General features: G+C 39.1%; 1 non-coding gene across 1 annotated transcript; it reads left to right on the forward strand.

The window, feature by feature from the left end:
* Window positions 1-2,739: 2,739 nt before the first annotated feature.
* Window positions 2,740-2,848, forward strand: LOC136530254 (small nucleolar RNA R71). The gene has a single exon (XR_010777736.1). It is a non-coding gene; the product is annotated as a small nucleolar RNA R71 (small nucleolar RNA).
* Window positions 2,849-6,081: the final 3,233 nt, after the last annotated feature.

Consider the following 6,081-nt stretch of genomic DNA (forward strand, 5'->3'; position numbering starts at 1 on the left):
CCAAAGGGAAAGAAATACTTATCTAGATACATGGAGGATGCTCCTCCCCCAAGCTAGATGTTATCGTGGTCTTTCTTAGAGTGAGTCTACCAGCAGAAGTCTTTCTCATCCGTTTAGAAGTTGTGTTCCTCATGCAGCGAATGTAGTGATAGTTTGGAAAAATGTACTTTGGATGGATGGCTTTACTCTTGATTATCCTGCAAAATACTCCAACAAGAAAACCAAAACTCGTGGTATAGATTAGGATAAGGGGTTAGCGGTCAGCCATTTAGAGATTTGTTGTCCTTGGAGGTTTAGACAGATTTCCTAATTGACAAAGTTCTAGTAGGATGTCTATTTAATAGTTTTGGATTTTCTTATTTATATAATGTAGATAGAAATATTCATGCATGTTATATATGTATATTATTATTTTTTATGCCACCACAATGAATCTTCCCGTGGGTGTTTACACACCGTAAAATTACTCACGCGGGGCTTAGGATTTATGCTGCAATACTGTAATGCAGTCATAAAACTTTTTATCTTCCTGTTCTAAATGCAATGCTAATGTAGAAAAGTAAATATGCTAAAGTGAAAAGTAATTCATGCAATACTAAAAAGTAAATATGGATAACTACCGATATTACCTCTCGGTGAGGGTTTGGATTTTTAAGTCCTCCGAACAGGACTCTTTTCCTATCTTGATTATTCCTTAGGTGCATCAGTCAGTCCTAGGGATGGAGACCCTGATGGTTGCACCACTTGTGATTCTGGCGGTGATGTTACCTTTTCTTTCCTTACTTGCTTGGTCTGTGGACTTGACTTTGGCAGAGCAGGCTCATCTTTTACAACTTCTTCAAGTTCCTCATCTTCCTCCCAACTTTTCTTTGGGGATTGATTCTTTTGGTTTCGGAATGATCGATGTCTCCTCCTAAAGCAGGACTTCTTTGGCTACTCATAAGTGGTATAACTATTGAAATAATAGTGTACCTTTTCTCAAGGGAATTGGAAGTGGACTTGTCTAGATCCAACGTAGATGATTGCATTGGTAGTGTTGATGAATAGTCTTCCAAGGATGATGGGTGTATCGTCTTCTTCTTCTTCCATGTCTAGAACAATGAAGTTGGCAAGGGCATTGTGATAATGTATCCTTACCATGACATCTTTTGCTATTCCTTCTAGAATCAGATTGATTGGTCCACCATCTGCAATTGCATATATGTAGGGAATAAAGGTTCGTCGCCAAATAAGTATTCATACATTACCTTGGACATTATATTGACACTCGACCCAATGTGGTAGAAGGTCTTGTGGAAGATTCTTTGTCCAATGGTACACTCAATCGTGGGTATGCCTAGATCATCCTTCTTAGCAAGGAATGGTGAAGCAAGGAGGTGGTCGTACTCTGATCAGAGTGTGTTGATCATGTGGACTAATTCTTCTTGTAGCTGCCTGGCTTTGTTCTTTCTCCTTCTCCTGTTCTTCTTCTTCTTGGTCACTGTTATCTCTTTGGGAAGGTACGACATTTGTGGAAGTCCAAGAGATCGCAAGATGTGGTTCTTGAAAGAAAACTTCTCCTTCCTATCCTTGATTGTGAAGTAGATCTTGGCACTATCCGTGTAGAAGATGGCTTTTGTGGTGCTTAGGAAAGGTCGACCCAAAATAATAGGTGCCCTTACATCTCCACCTATTTCCAAAACCACAAAGTCTACGGGAACATATGATTGTCCCACTCGAATAATAGCATCTTCAAGAACTCCCTTGGGGTAACAGGTGACTGAGCTGCAAGCTACAAATGCATATTTGCATACAACAAAGTATCTCCATTAAGTTGATCATAAATTACCTTAGGCATGATATTGACACTTGCTCCGAGTCATAGACAGCTTCATGAAAAATGTGAGGTCCAATGGCGATGGGGATAATAGGTCTCCTTGGATCGCTCTTCTTTTTCAGCAAGGTATAGTCTATCCACCTTCCTGTCGATGGTTGTATATAGTAATATGCTTCATTGTGAATATCGACAAGATTTGTAGTTTCTAGATCTTTTGGTTGCCCTAGAATCTTGCCTTTGTCTAATAGAGGAGCAGCAGCCAGCTGAGCTTTTTGTGATTCTATCATTTTATTAAAGCTATGCTATTTTTTAATGTCAGAAGCAAAGCTAACCATTCTATTATTTATGTTGTCTAGAATTTTATCATTGGTAGCTACTTTTCTAGATAATCCCTCCGTAAGTTTGGATTGGCTAGCAATTAATTCTCTCAAGGGTGGTGATTGAAATTGTTAAAACTATTACCTTGATAGTTACCTTGGTACTTCAGCCTTTGTTGCTGATTCCATCCTTGCTTCTACTGAGGACAAAAGTAGTTGTTATTGACCAAGTTCATATCCTCTTGGGTTTTAGGATAGCTGTTTCCTAAATGCCCAATGTTTCCACACACTTCACATATCATGCAAGAATCATGAATATGCATGACTTCTTGCTTCTCATTAGCTCGATCTTCAAGCTTCTTCATCAGCAGGTCCATCTTGATAGATAGCATGTCTACCTCCTTGAGTTTATGCATGCCACCACCCATCTGGTGGGTTTGAACACATTCTTCATTTCAACCTTGATTAGTGGCCATCTTCTCCATAAGAGCTATTGTAGCTAGTATGGTGAGTGACAGGAATGCACCTCTAGCAGCAGCATCCATAGTCGCACGGGTACTATTGGTCAACCCATGGTAGAAAGTCTGCATGAGTAGCCAATTCTCCATCCCATGATGAGGACATTCTGCAATGTAATCTTGAAAGTGTTCCCATGCCTCAGAAACAGATTCATCATGTTGTTGCTGAAAGCTTGAAATTTTCCCACATAGAGCATTGGTCTTGCCTATGGGAAAGAACTTTGCTAGAAAGGCAGTGGAGTAGTTATCCCATGTAGTATTTCTATATTTATTGGTGTAGAACCATTGCTTTGACTTCCCCAAGATTGAGAATGGGAAGAGGCGAAGTAATATGGCATCCTAGCTTACTCATTTGATGGTGAAAGTTCTACAAATCTCCTAGAAGAGTTGGGGATGTGCACTCGCATCTTCATGTGCTATTCCACAAAACTGGTTTGCTTGCACCATGTTGATGAGAGCTGGATTGAGCTCGGATCCATTGTCTCCAACATTGACTGTTGGTCTAGTACGAATATTGGCCATAGTTGGAGTAGAGAAATCACGGAGTGTCATGTTAGCCATAGCTTCAAATTCTGGTGTTAAGCTTCCCTTATATGGTTGTCTTCCGACTTTAAAGTTGGAACTTTCTTGAGTTCAGCTCTAGTCCTTCTGATTAATTCTTTTGGATATTTAATGTAGTTTGTCGGAAGGTCAAAACCAATCATACATTACCCTGCATAAGATACACAAGTAGCCAAAATAAGGGTAAGCCTGTTTGAGCAGAGGTCAATAAGTATAAGTTTATCAATAGTTCCTTTGCATAGCTACCTTCCCCAGAAACGGCATCAAAAATGGTTGTTGACATTTCTTAGCGTCGCTACTAAGAACAGAGTTTTAAATCTAGTCCCTAGCAACAGCACCAGAAATGCTTGTTGGTATTTATTAACGTGTCACTTGTTTTTAAATAGCCACCTATTATAAACCTATATCTCCTAATTTTACTTGGTTGTCATCCCTAGTGATGATATCAGAGATACTTGGTGGTAATACATAGCATTACTACTAGAATAATACTAAGCAGTTCTTTATTAATTATGTGAGTAGGAAGAATAAATAAATATATGAATGAAAATGATCTACAAGCGCACAGATAATATACCATTGTAGCATTTTACCCAAGAGTATTCTAGGTATCATTATTTATATTTTTTACCACCGGGATGGTCTAGCCTAGACATGTATTGATAACTTATACTATTGAAGAAGAAGTAAACCATAACCAATATTCTACTCATAATAGGGGTAAGTTATAGGATAAGATATATATATATATATATATATATATTATATGATGAGTATTGATCAATGATAATGATAAATCACTCAGAGTACTCCTTTCTATGGCATTAGCATGGTCAAGTAGAATATTAGAGGAATAATTCCTAAGTCATTCTTAATTACAAGTCAAAAGTCAAAGCATACATTGATTTGTGCAATTATACCTAGTAATCATTGCTAAGATCATCGTCATATCTACACACAATGGATATTACTAAGGAAAATTAAGAACATAGCTTGCTCTTCCTTCGTAACCGAACCCTATGTACGTCTATATTCGGGGAGTGGACTACAAAGGACTCAACTAGAGTGTCACATTCGCAATCTACCACATGACCCAAATTATATGGTATATCTGCAGGTAAACAACGTATAAGCACCATGCTTACACAATGTCGACCACCCACCCATGGATCCCTAGAGTGAGCGCTATACGAACTTATGCATGAACATAATGATAATCCAACTATACTAAACATATAATCAAAGTGGACCATGAACATTATAACAAAGAACATGAATAAGATGAATACTGATATTTACATAGCAATATTAACGAGCATATAAAAGTATGAAAAGAGTTATACAATACGAAGTTCAAATATAGTAGTAGCGGAAGCAAAGATAGTTTTTAAACTAACATCTCACACCATTGTTCAAATACTTGCCAATTTATGATCACATCCCACAAAAGCATCATAGATTAGATATATAGAAGCGCCTTGCCCATGGCCTACTCCTCGTCCATGGCAAGATAGAAGTAGTTCTTACAATAGCCATGATAGACTATGTTATCTGCAACAAGTGAGAAATAAACTCTGAGTATAAGAAGGTACTCAGCTAGACTTACCCATCATAAACCAAAATAAAGTGACTCCAAGGATCTTGCAAGGCTTTATAAGTGGAGCTAGCTTGACAACATTTTTGCAAAAAGGCACTAGTTGAGCTACACATTTTATAATTCGGTTCCAAGTTAATTGTAGCTATTCATCCCTAGATTAGCATCTAACCTGTGCCAAACATGTGATGTATGATTATGTAGCATAACAATAATAACCATAGCCGGTGTAACATTCTCATGTTCATCATAACCATCACATTTTATAGTCCAATTACTACGATGAAGAAGCTCCATCACGTTTCTCACTATCTGGGAGAGACGGTGATTCGAATCAATTGCAACAAGCTGGACAGTTATTCCTAACACAAACTCAAACATACCTATGCCAAGGTAGTCTTAGGCCACCTTTGGTACAACTCAGGTACATATTTCGCGGGTTCGATCAGCGCCGCACCCTCAGGGACACTATCAGATGCCAGGTCGATTAGGACTCTAACCTACCCTTGGCCTCCCATCAGCTGCCCACACATCCTTACTACCTCCAGTGTGCGCACTCTAACAGAATGAGGCCCGGCCTGAGTTGAGCTACTCGGCTTCGCGGTCGGAACGAGTTATCTAGCCAGCTAAGTGAGAGGCATGCATTCAAAATGACAAGAGGGCCTCCAACGATGTGGTCCTTAATCAGCACAGACGGAATCACATGAGTCAACCTACACATAGACTTCGCTTGGCCTCGAGTTACATTATCCCATGGTTTTTCCATGATAGCAAATATAGCCAACCGTGCTTTGATATCCACCTATTTCTCGCAGGTGATAGGAAATCACCCAACTTCTACCAGTCTAAGCATGGCTAAGCATATATTCGATCCTAGACCTACGCAGGGTTCAAGGTATATTTCTGGACAATGAAGTTATATGCCTCAAGTGTTTCCAATCAACTCTTATAACCTAATGCATCAAACATAAAGGACTCAAGTGATATTTTATAAAACATAGGAGACTCAGAATGCTCCGGGGCTTGCCTCTTAGAAAAGATGTAGGCCTATGATCAGGGCACTCTGGTAATTCTTTAGGAGCCTGCTCATCGCCATTAGGAGCTTCTGGTTGTGGTGTCTCCTGATTCTCCTCCTCTTCTGCCCCAAACTCCAAGAGGGTGATTCCTTCGGGTGATCCTATATGCATGAGCATGAAATAAGATATCATGGATGCATAGGTAATAACATGAATGATATGATATGATGAAATGCATAATCATATGTGTTCTGAACAG

The sequence above is a fragment of the Miscanthus floridulus genome, chromosome 19 (genome assembly GCF_019320115.1).
Source record: "Miscanthus floridulus cultivar M001 chromosome 19, ASM1932011v1, whole genome shotgun sequence".
Lineage (NCBI taxonomy): Eukaryota > Viridiplantae > Streptophyta > Magnoliopsida > Poales > Poaceae > Miscanthus > Miscanthus floridulus.